Genomic DNA, 19,855 nt, shown 5'->3' on the forward strand with positions numbered 1-19,855 from the left:
ATGTATATTAATCCCAAATTCCTAATTTATCCCTCCCTCTGCTCCTTTCCCCTTTGGTAACTATAGCTTTTTTCCCCCCTATGTCTGTGAGTCTATTTCTGGTTTGTAGATAAATTCATTTATATCATTTCTTTAAGATTCTGCATATAAGTAATATCATCTGATATTTGTCTTTCTCTATCTGACTTACTTCACTTAATATGATAATCTCTAGGACCATCCATGTTGCTGCAAATGGCATTATTTCATTCTTTTTATGGCTGAGTAGTATTCCATTGTATATCTATATCTACACACACACACACACACCACATCTTCTTTATCTACTCACCTGTCAATGGACATTTAGGTTGCTTCTATGTCTTGGCTATTGTAAATAGTGCTGCTATGAACATTGAGGTGCATGAATCTTTTTGAGTTAGTTTTTCCTCCAGATATATGCCCAGGAGTGGGATTGCTGGATCATATGGTAAGTCTGTTTTTAGTTTTTTAAGGAATTTCCATACTGTCCTCCATAGTGGTTGCATGAATTTACATTCCCACCAACAGTGTAAGAGGGTTTGTTTTCTCCACACCCTCTCCAGCATTTATTATTTGTAGACTTTTGAATGAGGCCATTCTGACTGGTGTGATGACCTCTTCAATATTATCTACAAGCCACTGTGCTTGTCAGCCCAGCAGTCAATGTCTAAGCCTCTGGGTTTGACGTTCTTGCCTGGGTCTCTATCCATTTCAAGCACGTATCAAGGCCAGGCAGGTCATCTAATAGAGTAAGAAGGCTAAACAATTTTTAATGTATTGCAATTAGGTTACTTGCATTAAAATGTAAATCTTATTAAAATTCCAGTTTCCATATTCTGTTTTTTATTGGTTTAAGGGTTTTTTTTTTTTTTGGTCATGCAGCATTTCTATCTGTTTTTAGTTTATCCATGATTTGTCTATTTTGTTTGTCTTACATAATTATTGTTTGGCACTGATACTCCCTATATGCACAGAAACTGTGTATGAGTAATAGTGAATAATGATGCAGATAATAATAGCTCAGTTTATTGAAACTCAGTCTGTGCCACACAGTCTGTTCTAAGTGCTTTCTGTGTATTAACTCATTTTGTCCTCACCTCATCCCTGGGAGGCTGGTACCACTGTCCTCCTTCTACAGACGAGGGTGTGGAGACACTGCGAGGGGTCAGCTTGTGCAAGATTACAGAGCAAATGAGGTGTAAATGTGAATGCAGGCACTCTATTTCAAGGATCTCTGCTCCTCAGCTATTGCTCTTTGCTCTGCAGATATACAGATATTCATCCCCTTTATGGGATGAATCGTGTCCCCACAAATATTATGTTGAAGGTCTAATCCCTGGTACCTGTGGACGTAACTGTATTTGGAAATAGGGTCTTTGTAGACATAACTAGGTTACAATGAGGTTGTACTGGACTAGGGTAGGCCCCAATACAACACGACTGCTGTCCTTAGAAGACAAGGAAAATCTGGACTCCGGGAAGACGGCCACGGAGGACGGACGGTGGAGTTATGTTGCCACAAAGGACAGTGTCACCCGAAGAGGTGACATAGCTTGTCCCCTAGAGGCCCCAGAGGGAGCCCAGCCCTGCAACAGCTTGATTTCAAATTTCTAGCCTTCTGAGCAGTGAGAAAACAAATGTTGTTTAAAGCTCCCCAGTTTATGGTACAATGTGATGACAGCCCCAGGCAAACAACGCACTGTCTTTCACTTATACCAAAATATGCTGTCCTATCAACCTGTTATTTCCAATTCTAACACAAATGGCAGTATAAGTAACATTTAACTTTCCTCTGAGTTCTATTCAAAGAAACTCAGCAGCCAGGGGTGGGGCTGTGAGAACTGAGCAGCACAGGCTCCCATCTCATAGCAGCAGCCTCTCTTCAGTCTGCTGGTGACTCCTGATGACAGCCGCTGGACAGACAGGACTGAAGTGCCCAGATCATACAGTTTCCAAGAGAACTCAAATCTGTACGTTAAGTTAGTTAATAACAAATTGAAACAGCAACCAGTTAAAAATTACACTAGTTAATAACTAATTCACGTTGAAAACAAACATCAGGTCAAATGTGGCCCACATCTATGGACCAAACCGGGCCATGATCTCTATGGCGTGTAGATTTTCTTTGCTCTCTCTGTCTCCTTTCCCCTTCACCCCACTTGGCCAGGCTCTCTCTGGAGTCCTCCATCCACAGATCTAGAAGCAGGCACAGTGCTGGCACTAGAAGTCAGGGGAGTCAGCACGTCAGAATGAGGGGACCCTCCTGGGATGTACTGAGCCTGGCAGATGAGGAAGAGTCCTACACACTCACGAATCCAAGATTGAACAGGTGCACCCTTCTGGCTCCATATCTGAAGTCTAATACTATTTTTTTTTTTTATTGAAGTATAGTCGATTTGTAATGTGTTAATTTCTGGTGTACAGCATAGTGATTCAATTATACGTGTGTGTGTGTGTGTGTGTATATATATATACTTTTCATTATAGCCCATTACAAGGTATTAAATATAGTTCCTTGTACTATACAGTATGATCTTGTTATTTAGCTATTTTATATATAGCAGGTTGCATCTACAAATCTCTAACTCCCAATTTATCCCTCCCCATCCCCTTTCCCCCCTGGTAACTATAAGTCTTCTATATCTGTCAATCTGTTGTTTTATAAATAAATTCATTTGCATCATTTAAAAAATATTCCACATATAAGTGATATCATAGGGTATTTTTCTTTGTCTGACTTACTTCACTTAGTATGATAATCCCTAGGTCCATCCATGTTGCTGCAAATGGCATTATTTAATCTTTTTTATGGCTGGGTAGTATTCCACTGTAATGGCATACCAATACTATTCTTCTGTCATGTCAGCTGGTCTTCCTAAGGCATCAGTCTGATGTATGAGAGACTTAGGGCTTTACTGGGGTAAAGGTTTTGGGTAAGCCTAGGACATGACCTTGGTACTTCTTAGGCTCACTGCCACTTCATTCACAGCACTATCCTTAAACTTAATGAATTCCCTTCATTTCTTATCTCTTCTATGTACACTTGAAAGAAGTGTAAGTGGATCACAATAGCTCAGAGCTGTCTTTCAGTATTCACTGTCCTGTAACCTGTAAAATTTGCCCGGAAACCTGAACACTGTTTGTGAAAGCAGTTTTGCAAAATGTGACTTTATTACCCAGGCTTATTAAAAACTTCAAAAGTATAAAGAATTGTTCTGAGAATGTTCACATTAACTCCAGTTCAGTAAGTCTACCACTACTTAGCAGCCTTAGATTCTTCTGAGTCCTCCGCTGGCTACGAACATGTCTTCAGTATCTAGCAGAGCGCAGACCTGTTTGCTATGGTATAGAAACTAATGACTGCTTCTGGGAAGTGAAAGGAGACACCTGAAGCGTTGCCAGGACTCTCTCTGCTACACTGAGATATTAAATTCAGAGATGCTGTTTGGCACTCCATGGTGTCGGGGACTTAGCACCATGGCAAACTGGCAAACATTACTTTGGAAAGTTTGCACAGCAATGTTAAGAAGCGAAATAGCACAAAATCTGTCCAAGTCATCTCATATAGTGTTTTGGGTTTTTGGTTTGTTTTTTACTGGAATTAAAAATCTCTCAATTGTCCATGGGTTTTCATACCTGTAAAATCACACTGAAATTCACTAGCTTATTATCTCCCAACAATCCCAAGTGGTCAGGAAAGCAGGCTTTACCCCCATATGACAGATGAGGAAACTGAAGCTGAGAGCATTCAACGAGTTGTTCACAGCTGTCAGCGAGAGAGGTAAGGCTTACAAGCAAACCTGCCCCTGCCCCCAATTCCAAGTTCACTGATCTTCCCAACAAGTAAAAGTCACACAGACCTGGAGGACCAGGCTGTTTAAATAGTTAGATAACCAGACCTGGGATCAAAACCAAGTTCTATCGCTGACTAGACTTCTGCCATCAGATAGAACTTTTAAACCTCACTAAATCCCCAGTTCCTCCTTTGTAAAGTAGACTTAAAATCATGAAAGACGTGTAAAGTACACGATGTGGAGAGGGCACACAGCGAACGACAGCTCCCTTCTTCCCTTTCTCCTGCCGTATCCCTCAGATCTAAGCAGACCACCCATTCTCTGTTAAACACTGGGATGGTTACTGAAAACCAAAGTAGTTATAAAAAAGTAATTCAAGGGATATGGCGATACTGCTAACACAACAAGTTCACTGTCACAGGCAGGGAAGACCAAAGCAGAAATTGTTGTCACGTTGTACTATTACAGAACAGCCAAGAGAGTGGTTCTTTTCAAAAAATCCAGGATGAGGGTGGAGGGTATAGCTCAGTGGTAGAGTGCATCCTTAGCAGGCCCAGCCTCCTGGGGTCAATCCCCAGTGCCTCCATTAAAAAAAATAAAATACATTTTTAAAAAAGAAAAGAAAAAAAGTCCAGGATGAGTCTTTTTAAAGGGGACAGGTCACATCAAAACATCACACCTTGAACTTATTCTTTGCCATCTAATAAATATGGCCCATTGCTGCCATAAATCATGTAAAACACATCAAAGAGATATGAAATGTGTCCGGCTGTGACAATGGTTCGGGACTTCTGAATGTGGACACCCAGCAGCCGTCATGTCCCACAACGGCCAGGAGTGTGCGTCTCGGGGCCATCTGGCTTCTCAGTGCCACAGGAGAACTTAAACTCTGACACCTCTGACCCCCTGTCTGGGGCTCACTGGGTCGGGGGCAGGGTGCTCGTGGGCCAGCACCAGCAGGGGATGGGCCCGAGTAGGAGGTGAGGCAAAAGAGAAGCATAAACTCAGAGTAAGAACAGCTGCTGTTGTCAGGGGTCTGCTACCACAAAAAGGAAGTAATGATCAATTTGATGCTGAAAAGGTTAAAATGCACTGCATAATTTAGACTACTTCTTCAAGTATCAACTTAACGCTGGAGAATTATGTGCCAGTACCTCTCATCTGCGTGACTCCGGCTCTTGGCACAGTCCCGCAGAAGCGGGGCTGTGTTAGTGCATACGAGGGTGGGGATTCAATGCGTTATGATCAGGCGAAAGGTCCCATTTCTCATCTGCATCACTTCACTTCCTATTAGCAGTTAGACGTGTACGTGGGTAGACAATGGTCTCCTTCCATTAAATGCAAACTGGCGGAAATGACTGTTTAAGTTGCCAGGTTGTAAGGAAAAGAGATCAAATTAATGAGGGTGAAGTAGTATCATCAGTTTATAAAACAAATCATGCCACGGTCAAGGCTGACGTCACCACCTCCCACACATTTAAGCACACTTGAAAATGTGAACCTCTCTTTTTCCCACCACCCCTGCTCCAATTCAAGCTGTTTCTTATTTCCTTTCCATTCACATGTAGTTGACGAGTCATTTATCTTGGCAAACACCAATGTCACCCGTCTCAGGATCCCCTGCAGTTCCCACTGCTTGAGGGCCAGAGGCCCGACTCCCCAGATAGGCATTCGTGGCTCTCCTAAACTCACCCGTCCTTCTAATTCAGTGGTTCTCAACCACAAGAGGAGCTTTAAAATATAAACAGGCTTCCGTCTCATGCCCCAGAAATTCTATTTATTAGTTCTGGGGTAAGGTCCAGGGACTTGCATTTTTAAAAATATCTGTGATGATTCCCCTCACAGCCAGGGTCGAACCACGGGCAACATTTTCTCTCCTATTATTTCACCAACAAAAGCCAGACCTTCTCTTCTAGCGGTTTTGTTTGTTTGTTTGTTTGTTTGTCTAGTCTTCTATTCATGTAGTTGCTCCAACCTGGAACACCATTTCCTCTCCTAACTCTTTACTTAAATCTTCACCATTGCTCTAAGACCAACTGAAACCTCACCACTGTCTTTATGACCGTGGTGAATCAGTGGTATTGCCATTCTGATAATCCTAAGGACATTTGTTACTTTTGTGAAGTATTTTATGGCATTTAATATCATGTTGTTTGCACTGGGAATGTTCCCTTCATACTTCACTCCCCACATTCAGGCTCCTGGAGGAAAAGCAAACTTTTCCTATTATCTTTGGTTCCGGTTTCCAGCCCCCAACATCTATGGCTGTGTTAAACACAAAGTTGACGCTCACTCGTGTGCTCCAAGCTTATGATGACTGAACAAATTAAATTCTCTTAACTTTATGGAGTGTTTTTTTTACAGCCTGACAACATAAACCATCAGCCTCCAGGGCTGCTCATACACACAGGTGTGCGTTTCGTGGGAAGCATCACTATGCCCATGTAGAAATGATAATCACTTGTCCACACAAACTGATGAGATGTCAAATACAGGGCTGATGCCTATAAATGTGTTTTTCCTATAGACAGAAGTCTTTTCCATATTTATGTATTCAATTTCCATAAGTTTGTAAAGTAACTAAAAGGGGGAAGTAATGAAATAGATCCTAATCTGCTGATACCTGACTTCAAAATGACCCACCCGTGTAATAGGACAGCTGAAGCCCCATTTATCATCCTACTCTACTGTGGGGAGGATGGAAGAGCAAGTGTTCCCTTGCCCTCAATTTAGAAGGCACGAGGGTACCAGTGACCTACAGGGAAATGCCTCTTATGCAAATACTAAAAACCAAAAAGCTGATAGTGTGAGAATATCCAAAATGTGCAGCCACTGCCAGAGCCCCAGCCCAGACCCTCCTCCTGCTCAAGGTGCCCAGAGAGTCACTGCTCTGCTTCTGGAGCACGGGAGATGTGCTCCCACGTAAGGAGCCAGAAGTTCTCTATGAAACAGCGTTCCACGTCGGGGCTGCCTGTGGTTAAAGCAGCACTGGTATTTATGAGTTAAACAGCATTGGGAGGGCTGGCTGAGAAACGTAGCCACTATTTATAACACTGTTTTTGTGGAAAAATGCTTTCTGCATTCCAAACAGCAGAATTAGACATGAAATCTTGGAATACAGTTTACTTCTGAGGTTGGGAACTATCTTGTTAATTATACTATGGTCAGTATCTTCCTGGGATAAGACGGCAGCGTGGCGGTCGGCCAGGCGCGCATAACAACAATGAACGGTTGCCATGAGTACGGACCATATGTGTCTGTAAGGATGAAAGCTGGAGGGGATGACGGGAGAAAAATCCAGGCACATTCTTAATTTGTTAAACAAATATTTACTGAGCACTGTTAAAGGCTCTGTGGAACACTGTGTGAGACAAAAATAAGTTAGACGAGAGGTTTAATGTTCTAGTCCTTACAACCCAGGGTGGGAGACAGGACAGGCATAAATACTAAAGCTGTGTGGTAAAATGTGCTGAAATAGCGATAAAGACAAAATACGGGATGAGGTCAGCAGGGAGAGGGAGAGTTCGTGCTTCCAGCTGGAGTGATCAGGGAAGGCTTCACAGAGGAGTCTGGACGTGAGCTGAGCCCTGAGGGTTTGCACAAGACTTCAACAGGCAGAGAAACCAGTAAGGGAGGAAAAGAGAACAGCACAGAGAAACACCAAGAAAATAAGTGCAAGTCAAGATGCAGAGGCGTGAACAACAATGAGAATTCAGAACAGGGCAGAGGAGTCCAGCTGGTGCTAAAGTTAAAGTGGGGGATATTTTTAGGAGCTTGGTAGAGGGCTCTGAATGCCAGACAAAGGTGTGGATTCTATCCGGCAGTGAGTAGGGAGCCACTAAAGGGTTTTCAAATTTCTGGAGTGGATCTATATGCAGATCTGCCTGGCAACGAAGGACAGGACGGAAGAACAGAGAATGAAAACAGAAGACCATTAGGAGGTAATTATAATAGTTGCGGTTGGTTAAGATGATCTCTCCAAGCTAGGTTTTTGAATTAATAGTTAAATGTTAAAGGTTCAAGTGATGGCTAGTTACTAAATATTTCCCTTTAATGACCAAGAACATGTGATTCATTTAGAAAAGCTGTATAAAGACTTTAAAACACTGAAAAACAAAATACTTGCTACAGTGAAAAACCATTTTAGAAACATTAGGTTTGGCACATAGTTGGGACTTGATACCCAGACTTGATACAAAATAAACGATGATTTTGAGGTGCTAGTCTCATTTAAAAAATAATACCATGAATTTAAACACATTTTAATAAGCACATGAAATTTAGTAAGTAATTATCTTTCCACTATTTTCCAGGACTAGTGATTTGATACACATGGTGACTGACTATGAGATATTCTGAGAAATCTGAGTGTTGAGACAGCATCAAAGGTTGTGGACTTAATTCTTTACAATTTATTTTTATTTATTTATTTTGTAAAAAGTCCCTACCAAGTATGGATTTTTTTGAGGGGAGGGGGGAGAGGTAATTAGGTTTACTTATTTATTCATTTTTAATGGAGGTACCAGGGATGGAACCCAGGTCCTCAATCATGCTAAGCACGTGCTCTACCACTGACCTATACACCCCCCTGACAGTTCTTTACATTTGAAATCAGTCATAAGCTGGTGCTTTGACAGATGTGAGCAGACTTACGTGAAGTGACTTGACTGAGTAAATGTCTTCTGAACTTCAAATTTTCAGTGTTGGTTGAGACATGGCATTCATCTTATCTGAAAACAAGTGGAATGGAAGTAATGAAACTGAAAGAACTGTAAGCAGCTTACAGAAGCCAATTAGATGATTACACCTTACAGACCATAAAAGAGTTATATTTAGTTCTATAAAACTGACATTAGTTATATTATGTATAATTTAAGAACCTAAGATAAAAATCTCAAGGGATGCTCGACTTCTAAAACAGGAGATCTAATACATTCCCTTCATATATTTTTATGTCAATCTCCTAAAAGTTCTAGAAAATATATTATTAGATCTTTAAGCCTGATTAACACTGAATTATTTAAAATTTCACCAACAATTGAGCCTATTCAGTACCATGTCACAGAGAGCAAGGAGAGATGAAGCTGAGTAAAGAGAGTTCGTGCCCTCAGGAAACCCACCAGCCGCCAGAGGAGGCAGACACACACGGACAGACCCATATCAAGACCGACACAACCAGAGCTGCAAGCTGGAAGGAGCGCTGTGGGGCCTGGGGGCGGGGCCATCCTACAGGGGCAAAGCCTGAAGGCTGTGCTATGGCCTGAACTGTGACTTCCAACGCCCCCAAATTCAGATGTTAAAGCCCTCGTCCCCTAGCACCTCAGGCTGTATTTGGAGATAAGGCTCTTTAAGAGGTGAGGAAGTTAAAATGAGGCCTTCAGGGCAGACCCTTATCCAATCTGACTGCTGTCCCTATAGGAAGAGGAAGTCAGGTCACACGGCGACATACCAGGGATGTGTGTACGTGGGGGAAAGACCACCGGGAGACACAGCAAGAAGGAGGACACCTGCAAGCTAAGGAGAGAAGCCTCAGAAGAAATCAAACCTGCAGATACCCTGCTCTTGGATGCCTGGTTTCCAAGACTGAGCCAACAGGCTTCTGTTGTTTAAGTCACCCGGTCTGTAATATTTCCCTCTGAAGTCCTAGCAAAGTAACAGCCTGCAAATATGGTTTTAAAAGAGATAGGACTTTTTAACAATCAGATAAAGGTATGGTTTGGAAGCAAATAACATTCCAAGAAGAAACAAAAATTACTTTTATTTTAGGCATAGGGGCCACAATGTAGAGGGTGAGCTCAGAGTCAATACACTTCCATAACAGAGGGAGAGCACAGGCTGGGGGAAGAAAAGAGATGAGCAGGGTGGGGAGGTTGGGAGGAGGCGAGGCAGGGAGGCTGAGGGAGGACAGATCAACAGATAGACCAGGACTGGAATGCAGGGCTGAGGTCACACTAAGAGGGCCGAATACTACATGCAGTATATAGGGTTTTATTTTCCACACAAAAAGAGCCATCAAGGGTTTTTAGTAGAAAACTCATTCGATTTGTGTTCTAGAAAGATGGCTCTGGCTTTGGAGTTACTATGGGAAGAATTCAAAAGGCAGTGAGACCTGTTTTGTTACTGCAGCAGTCAAGGTAAGAAGAAACCAGGGCAATCGCAATGGAACTAAAAAGTCAAAAACACGCTGAAGATGTGCTTGAAAATGAGAACCAGAATAACCACCCAATCAGTTATGCGAGACTGAACACAGGCACAGTCACCACCATTTAGTGACACAGTCACAAACGCAGAGTCCTGGGCCTCCACGCGTTGTCTCCATTGACCACTACTTGAAGAAATCAACCAATCCGAAGCCTCACCCCACTTCTGACATCTTACCCTAGGACTTGAAAGCCCAGCCTATACTCAGTAAAAACCCTAAACTCATTTCCTAAAGGAGGCACCACTCCAGAATCATCTGTGTGGTCTCATGACAGCAAGTCAATAGAACAGTATGCTTGTCTCCTAAAAGGTTTATTTATCTGAGGAGGGAGCTTTCCACAAAAAACGGATGCCCACCAATGAGGTCAAGGAAAAAGAGAGAGGAGTGAGCACCCTGTCCTGCCTTTTCAGGGCAGAAGGACGACTAAGACTAGCTTAACAGCCACTGGTGGCCTAAGAAAGAAATTACAGAAGAGAACAGAAGAGAACAGAACTTCTAGTAATGGAGAGATTAAACAAAGAGGAGAAATGGAATTAACTAGCAAATTTTATTCTTCTAAGAGGCATGATTTGAAAGAGAAGCTGAATCTTCAACAAGATTTGTTGGTGTTGTTATGTTTTTTTTTTTTTGTGTGTTTAATGCCAGTAAAAGGGATACACAGGAAGGAAGAGAGATCAATAATGGGGCAAAATCAAGAGAAGATGGGAACAAGAAGCCTAGCAGAGTGAACCATGCAGGGAGAAACTTCATGGTTAGAAATGGAAGAGATGGTGGGTGATGTATATAAATAAAAATTATTTTGTGTAAGGGTATAAAGTTGGGGAGTTAAGGTCAATGGCAGGACCACATATTGTGACAGAGAGGGGAACAGGGAAGGAAGGAGAGGTGGAAAGACAGTGTATGAATAAAAAACTCTGAATTTAAGAGTGTGAGAGAAAAAAACTTGCCAGAGAAGAGGAGAAAGGAAAGAAAACAGAGGGGCTTTCAGTATTTGAGATCTTCAAATGACTCTGAACAAGTTAAAGAATGACGAGTTCTGTGTATGAGAAACCCAAAAACATGAATTAGGAGAAACAGATAACAGTCACGTGGTGTGGGGACACCCGTGGTGCAGAGGACAGTTTCAAGACTGACGCTGACACAACTGAGGAAGAACCCTTGGAGAAGCAGCCATAGCTCAGATTGGAATAAAAATGTCAACTTCATTTGTGGGGAAATTGGGTAAAAGATCTGACTCTAGGCGTCCTAACCATTTAAACTGGGTTGATCCAAATTGCCCTTTTGAGTTTACTATGTGGATGAGAGGAGAATGTGTGTGGGTTTGGACAAAAGGGGGTGAGAAACCAGTGACATATGTGGCCAGTCGTGTGCCCTCTGCCATCAAACAGATACAGCAGAGAGAGAGAGAATGAATGAATGAATGAATGGTGTTATGTCACTTATCATCCCGGGGGAAATCCTACTCTCATTACACTCTTCTTTCCAAGAAGTCAGAGATCTACCCTGTTCAGATGGAACAGTTAGTCGAAGGGAAAATGTGATATAATTAATTGGTCCCCTCAAACTCAAAAAAAAAAAAAATGGAATAAAAGTAAATAAATGGAAATCAATCTGAAAGAAATTATATGGAAGGGGAGATAAACATAGATCTAGTCACATACAGTGAAGTTTTCGATCAAAGACCTAATACTGAGCCTAATTCAGCTGAAGAATACTGTTCGAGATGAGAAGATTTCTAATTATGGGTTCAATGCCGTTAAAAGATAAAGGACTATTCACAATTTTTACTTTCTTGTGTGTCATTTTGGTAAAGAATTTGTCCATTTTGTACAAACTGCCAAATGGATTGATATAAAGTTGTTCAGTCTTTCCTTATCCTTTATTATCTCTTAGATTTTAGTAATGTTTCCTTTTTATACCATATTGTTGATATGAGCTTCTTTTCTTTTCTTAGTAGGATTTTACCAATTTTATTAACATTTTCAGAGAAACAACTTTGACTTTACTAATTTTCTCTATTTTATGTCTTCTTTCTTAATGATTTTGCTCCTTCCAGTTTATTTGAATTTAATTTGCACTTCTTTTTCTAGCTTTCTGAGATGGAAGATTAGATAATTGGCTTTAACCTTACCTTTTAAACACATGCATGTAAAGCTATACAATTCTCTCTAGGCACTACTTGGTGTCTCACTAGTTTGGATACTGATTCACTTCAATATATTTTCTGATTGTGGTTGAGAGTACTTCTTTGACCCACAGATTATTTAAAAGCATGCTGCTTATTTCCCACACATATTGAGGATTTTTCAAATCTTTCTGTTATATATTTCTAGGTTAATTCCACTATGGAACATACAGTATATGATATAAATCCTTTAAAATTTGTTGAGATTTGCTTTTTGGCTTAGCACATGTTCTATTTTGGTAAAAGTTCCATGCACGCTTGAAAAGAATGTGCATTCTGCAGTTGTTGGGAAAAATGTTCTATAAATAGCAATAGGTCAAGTTGGTTAATAGCACTGTTTAAATATTCTATCACCTTAATGATTGTTGAAAATCTGCTTGTTATGTATTAGTGGTTTAAAGAAGGTTGTTAAGTTCTCCAACTGTGATTTGTCTATTTTTCCTTTTCGTCCTGTCAATTTTAGCTTTACGTATTTTAAAGTTATGTTGTTAGGGACATATAAATTTAGAACTGTTCTGTATTCCTATTGAATTGACCCTTTATTATTATAAAATGTCCCCTTTATCTCTCATAATTCTTCTTGCCTTAAAGTCTACTTTGTCTGATATTAATATATAAGATCTCTTTTAATTAGTATTTGTATAATGGTACCTTTCCTTTTCTTTCCATATCCTTCTATATGTGTCTTATGCAAACTATATATAGTTGTATTTTTTAAAAAAAAAATCTAGTCTCAAAATTCTGGTTTTTAACTGGAGGAAAAAGCCTACTTACATGTAATTTAATTACTGATATTTAAGGATACCTTTCTGTTATAAATTTTCTATTCATTCCATCTGCTCTTTTTTCTTCATTTATTCCTTTTTTGATTAATCAGTATTTTATTATTGCATTTTCTCTCTTGTGAACTTTTTGTTTAAACAAGTTTGTAACATTTTTAGCAATTATCTTAGAGCTTATAAATACGGCCTTGATTACAACTGACTTTTGCCACTTCCTGAGCAAGACAAAAATATCAGTTTAACTCCATTTACACCTATAGGCCCTTTGTTCCACTGTTTTCAAATATTCTATTTCTATACACATTTAAAGCCCCACAAAAATCAATATTATTGCCTTTAATAGTCTGAAATCTTTTACACTTACTCACATATTTATGATTACCTATGTTCTTCATTTTTTCCTGAGGTTCTGTGGTTCATTTGGGATCATTTTTCTTCAGACTGAATAACTTCTTTAGTATTATTGTACTATGGGTCTACTTGTGATAAAGTCTCCCACCTTTTGTCTAAAAACATCTTTATTTTTGCCTTCATTAGAAAAATATTTTTGCTGGGTATAGGGTTTCAACTTGGCAGTATTTTTCCTTTCTGGACTTAAAATTTAAAGGTGTCATTCCTTTGTGTTCGATTTTAATAATGTCTATAGGAAAGTCAGCCATCAGTCTTATTGTTGCTCCTTTGAAGGTAGTGTGGTTTATTTCCTTCCATTTTTAAAAGATTCTTCCTCTTTATAGCTGGTTTTCACAAGTCTCACAAGTTGTACCTCGGTGTAGTTTTCTTTATATTAAGTTTCTTGGGCTTCTTGAATTTGTGGATTGCTATCTTTCATCAGTTTGGACAATCTCTGGTCACTATCTTCAAATACTGCTTTTGCTCACTTTCCTCCTGGGACTCCAATTACATGTATGTTAGATGAAGTGACTCCATCCCGTGTCTCTCAAGCTGCTTTGTTCTTTCCATTCTGTTTTCTTTCTGTGCTTTAGCTTGCACATTTTCCCATTGAACTGTCCTTTAGTCCACTAGTTCCAGTTATTTATTTTTTGTTATTTTCTGATCTAACATATGACTTATCATGATGAAATTCCTTGAAAGTAATGTGTATTCTTCTATAACTGAGTGCAATATTCTATAAACATCTGTTAAGTCCAACTGGTTAACAGTGTTGTTCCAGATTTCTATTCATTAATTCTCTGCCTACTTATGTATCAACTGCAGAGAGAGAAATGTTTGAGACTAACTACAACTGTAGTTTTGCCCATTTCTCCTTTCTGTTCCATCAATTTTTGCTTCAAGTATTTTGAAGCTATTATTGACATTTAGCATTATGTCTTTTTGATAAATTGATTCTTTTATCCTCATGAAATATCTCTCAATATAGCTAGTAATATTCCCCATTCTTAAGTCTATTTTTATATTAATATAGCCAGTCCAGTTTTCTTAATAATTAGTGTTTGTATGGGATATCTTTTTCAATCTTTTTACTTTTAATCAATGTGTTCATATTTGAAGAGAATTTCTTGTGGACAGTATGTAGTTAGTAGGTCTTGGTTTTTCATCTAGCCTGATGACCTCTGCCTTCTGAGCATTTAGACCATTTACCCTCAATATAACTATTTATATGACTGAATTTGAATGAACTCTCTTGCTACTTTTATTTGTCCCAATTTGTCCTTTGTTTCCTTTTCCCATTTTTTTCTTGCCTTATTTGGGACTGAATATTTTTTTTTACTATTTCATTTTATCTCCACTGTTGGCATCTTAGATGTACCTGGTTTTATTTTTTTTTAATTTTAATTTTTTTTTTGTACCTTTAGTGGTTGCTCTGGTGGTTAAGCTATAGACCTTTCACTTACCACAATCTAACTTCTAACATTACACCACTTCACATATAGGTAAGAATTTTACAACAGAAGATACCTATTTCCTCCTTCCTGGCTTTTGAGCTATGGTCATCATAGTCTAACTACAGGAACAAGCTAGATGTAGACACTCTACTTTATAGCTCCAGCTAAGATTAGCTTTTGAATGAACTTTGTCAAAGTACCAGAAATGTGAGTAAAGCTGTCTTGGACCCTCCAAACCAGTCCATCCTTCAGCTAAATGCCACCAACTAACCTCAGCTGCACGGACAATAATAACCACCAGCTGAGCCTGCCCTTTTCAATGACCTACAAATTGGGAAGCACAATACAATGGTTGCGGTTTTAAGATGATCGGTTTTTAGGTGATTTGTTACAGAATGAGATAACCACAGTAGATGTGGTACATGGAAGTGGGGCTCTGTAATAACAATCTTTAAATGGTGACACCAGGTGGTGAGCAGGAACAGGAAGGGCCGCAAGAATACTGTTGATGAAAACTTGAATGACATCAGTGAAAAGGTTAACAGATGGAGAAATGACAAACCCCTCTTACACTGTGGTGGAAAATTTGCAACACTATTCCTTGCATAAAATATAAAAGAGAAAATGTGCCTAATAAAGTGATACATTTGGCTAAGGAGATCGCCAGGCAGAAGGTTGAAGGTGTTAGTCTCTTTTAGCCAAGTATGGTATGGAATTCAAAGAGAAAGATGAGCTAACAAAAGAACTGTTCCATTTTCAAGCAGAATTTAGAGGAGCCAGGACTTGCTGTTTTCATAAATGAAACATTTTTTCATCCCTGATTCTCTCCTGACAGAAACGTAAGAAATAGCTTCAGATTAAAGATCAAGTCTACGGCTCTGCCAGTAAAGCACAGTTTCAGGGTAAAAATTTCTGGAGTGTGGCTGTAAAATACTATGTTGAAACTACAAAATGATTTAAAGTTGTATCTAGTGCAGTTCTAAGAATATTAAGAGTGTGCCTCTTAGACTCTCTCTTCCAGATAAAAGGCCTCTAGAAATCTTGAGGGTGTGCCTTTATGGGTATTGTCTTATAATGCCTTGACTCACAGTCTGAAGTAGAAAAAGCCTATCTCAAAACAAATGTGGGTGTGGCTAACAGAGCGGATTGTAATTTGATACACAGGAAGCTCACAGAGCTTTTAAAGGAATTATGTCAGATTGGACTGAAAGGAGCAGAGAGAGAAAAAAAGGAAAGAGGCCTGTGGACTCTCAAATTTCTATGAGCAGGAAGTAAGGCTGGAAAGACTACCCAGCTGTAAACATGAACCATTTCTTATAGAAAAAGATGGATGACTCAGAATAGACAGGGTGAAGTCAGGAGCCATGGGTAATCATTTCCAGGGAGTAGAAATGACCCTAATAAAGAAAGGACAACATCAGAATTTCAAAATTACTGTGAACCAGTGAACATCATGTGCCTCTTGTTTCCTCGGTTGTGAATGGCAATGTTTACTTCAGTTACTCTATGCCTGCCTCTCCAGTACATGTTGGATAAGTAAGTTATCTCTTGACCTGAACACCTAAGGAGCTTCCTGCACATCTGGACCTGATTTAAATGACAAGCTCCTGGACCTTAAGCTTGAGGCTAAAGCTATAGTGGGATGAGAATTTGGGAATTCTTGGAGGTGGGGGTGAGAATATTTTGAATACAGAAGAAATGTAAATCAGTTGTGGCCAGAAGGTGAACTGTGGTAGATTAAAGACGGTCACGAATTCTCTGATACCTCTTCCACTGAGAGGCCATGCCTATGTCCCATCCCACTGAGACTGGGAGGGCTCTGGGACTGCTTTGATCAACATAGTCAGTAGAAGTGATGTGGTGCCAGTTTCCAGCATTAGGCCTTCAGACATTGGCACCTTCCCCTTCCTATCTCTTGGAAAATTCTCTCAGGGAGTCCCAAATCACAATATTAGAAGTCTGACTACCCTGAGACTATCATGCTAGAAAGGTCATGTAAACCTAGTCTTCTGTTTCTGCCCAGGCACCATATGTGTGTGTGTGTGTGTGTGTGTGTGTGTGTGTGTGTGTGTGTGTGTATAAAGCTATCTCGGACCTTCCAGAGCAATCCATCCATGAAATGAATACCATCCAGTGATCTCAGTCAATGCAACATGGAACAGAAAAAACACCCAGCTGAGATCTGCCTAAATTCCCAATCCACAGAATCATGAGCTACAGATCAACTGCTGTTTGCAAACCATTAAGTGTTGTGGCAATTTATTATGTAATAACAGATCACTGGAACAATGAATTCTGTCATTTATTTTAGTTACTGGGGAGCTACAATGTCCTGGTGCTACCCTTTACAACCCAAATGGAAGCAGAAGCCTAAACCTAGATCTTATTCAGACATAATTTGTAAAGTTCACTATAAGGTAAAATTATTTCTTACAGATAAAAAAGCCAGCTTTCCCAGAGCTACTATAAAACAATTTCCCAAACATAATAAACTTTAATTAAGTTATTGCAATTAAAACCAACCATTTTCTTCTTACTAGATAAGCTACGGTGCATCCATAATCAAGCCAAAAGATGCGTGCTCAGCTTGTCCTTCAGTTCATTTAACAAATGCTTATTTAGATAATTTCTCATGATTGAAACAAGACTGGAATTACAAATGCAATATTAGGACCATTTGTAGTAGTCTAAAACAGTGATTTTAAAACAGAACATAAAGAAGTACTGGTGTATAAAGATAAATTATAAATACAGGCCAGGTCGTAGCTGTTACTAAGGTGATAACATATACGTATACACACACACACACACCCCCCACACACACAGGTGTGTGTCCGTGCACACACTCATGTCTCTTTATAAATGGAGGAGTGCCTGGGGCCAGTATGTTTACTGCGGCATTATAACAGCTAAAAACTGAAATCAATTTCAATATACATTTATAGGGAAATAGCTAAGAAAGGAATAGAGAAATGAAAGGAGACTTTAATTTTTTATTCTACGTATTCTATACTTGACATATGAATTCAATTGTTACAAATGTTTTACAACAAGCATGTATTACTTGTGAAAATTCACAGCAAAAAGCACAGCATTCCAAGCTAATGTCTATGACCATATTCTACTGTCTTTAGAGCCTGAATGATCCCTTGGTTTAAGCACTGGAAAACAGCCAACATGATTTCTCAGCAAGAATCATAACCCATTAACACATATTTCTTCAGGCTACTTATATTTGTAGGAGGTAGATAATCTATTTAAATATACATTGCCTCCTCAGGCTCCCCAACTTACCCAAGAGGATGTCAATCCTATGCCCAACCTGGCTGGTTATTAAAGCAGCCGGCCCCATATCTAACCTCTAACTGGGAATAACTACACTCTAGGTACGCGCCAGGGAGTAAGATGCTAAACTTACTGCTACTCAGTTTTTACCAAAATTTAGTCCAGCCATTCATCACTCTAAAACCACGTGTCTGAAGACATATCACTAAAGAGCAAGATTCTTAGCTTTGTCCTTTTACTGCCTCCTCCCTATTCACCCAACAGAACTGTGTTTAGTAAACTGTCCTCAATGGTCAGCCACCAGACTGCGTGGAAGGGAGGCTGAAGAAACACATGTGGAGAAGAGCGTCTTCAGTTATTTACTCCAAGGATGCTGCCGAGTGTGTCGCACTATGACTAAAGGGGTGTATTTTTCACTGCATTGTGATTACTAGGTTTCTCCTAAAACAGTGATAAAATCCAACTCTGGGAACACTAGAAAACACAGCTCATCTTCTGACAGGTCTCTTTAGAGAGCAGAGAGCAAAATTTGTGACCCACCTCAAGCAAATAAAGGAGCTTTGATGAGATGCATTGCGTGTCCTACCCTTGGCCCACCTGGCCCATTTTTGTCAAAACCCCCCCATTATTTTTACAGTATTGAGATACAACTTACACACCATGAAATTTATCTGTTGCAAGTGTACAGTTCACTGATGTTCTAGTCAATTTGCAGAGGTGTGCAATCATCACTAAAATCCAGTTTTAGAACAGTTCCAATTCCCTTCCCAATTCCCTTGAATCCATATGCTATCAATTCCCATTCCCACTCCCCAAACCTCCTCTGATTTGCTCTATCTAGACATTTCATACAAACAGAATCAAACGATTTTTAGTCTTTTAAATTTGGCTTGTTTCACTTATGATATTTTTGAGGTTCATCCATGTGTCAGCATACATCAGTATTTTCCTTTTTTAACTGCTGAAAAGTATTCCAATGTTTGGACATACCACATTTCATTTAACCATTTAAAAGCTCAGGGACATTTGGATTGTTTCTCATCGGTGTCTATCATGAATAAAACTACCATGAACAGTGGCATACAAGTCTATGTGGACATATGATTTCATTTCTCTTGAGTAGATTCTGAGAAGTGGAATTGCCGGGTTATTTTGGTGTGATGGTTAACTCTATGTGTCAGCTTGGCTGGGCACAGTGCCCAGATATTTGGTTAAACATTATTCTCAGATAGTGTTTCTGGATGAGATTGACATTTAAATTGATGGACTCTGAGTAGAGCAGATTGCCCTCTGTAACGTGGGTGGGCCTCGTCTCACTAGTTGAAGACCTGCAAAGAACAGGAGGATAAATTCTCCACATAAGAGGGAATGGAGAATCATCTCCACCACATACTTAAGTTTTCTGTTGTTGATCCTTCACTGCTGTTGGAAGCGCCAAGTGTGATAACTATTACCCGTATTTATACATGTCAGATAACCTAACTCCTTTATATCCAAACCCCGACTATTTGTTTAATGCCCGACTCAAGCTTTATGAAATCCCTCACGGCTCTCGAACTCAAGTAAAATGACTTCTCCCTCCTCAAAGCCACATGGCTCTCCTTCTGGCCTCTCACTTAGCACAGAATCACATTTATGTACCTTATGCTGCTGTTTAATTTGACCAGTGTACGATCCTGTGTGTTGAGAAGTCTAGGCTTCAGGTGGCAGGACCAAGATCTCCAATCTTTGGAGAAGTCACA

At 39.8% G+C, this 19,855-nt stretch overlaps 1 protein-coding gene across 41 annotated transcripts in view; it reads right to left on the reverse strand.

The window, feature by feature from the left end:
• Positions 1-19,855, reverse strand: part of ZNF438 (zinc finger protein 438) — a 144,169-nt gene that overhangs the window by 65,721 nt on the left and 58,593 nt on the right. For 38 of the 41 annotated variants that reach the window (XM_032473784.1, XM_032473780.1, XM_032473779.1 and 35 more), the window contains one exon: positions 8,469-8,545. The gene's annotated coding sequence lies outside the window, so the exon portion shown is untranslated. Of the gene's footprint in view, positions 1-4,969; positions 5,174-8,468; positions 8,546-19,855 lie in introns of all 41 variants that reach the window. The other 3 variants (XM_006177914.3, XM_032473800.1, XM_032473797.1) reach the window with 1 other exon arrangement.

This window comes from Camelus ferus, chromosome 35, assembly GCF_009834535.1.
Source record: "Camelus ferus isolate YT-003-E chromosome 35, BCGSAC_Cfer_1.0, whole genome shotgun sequence".
In the NCBI taxonomy this organism is placed as follows: Eukaryota; Metazoa; Chordata; class Mammalia; order Artiodactyla; family Camelidae; genus Camelus; species Camelus ferus.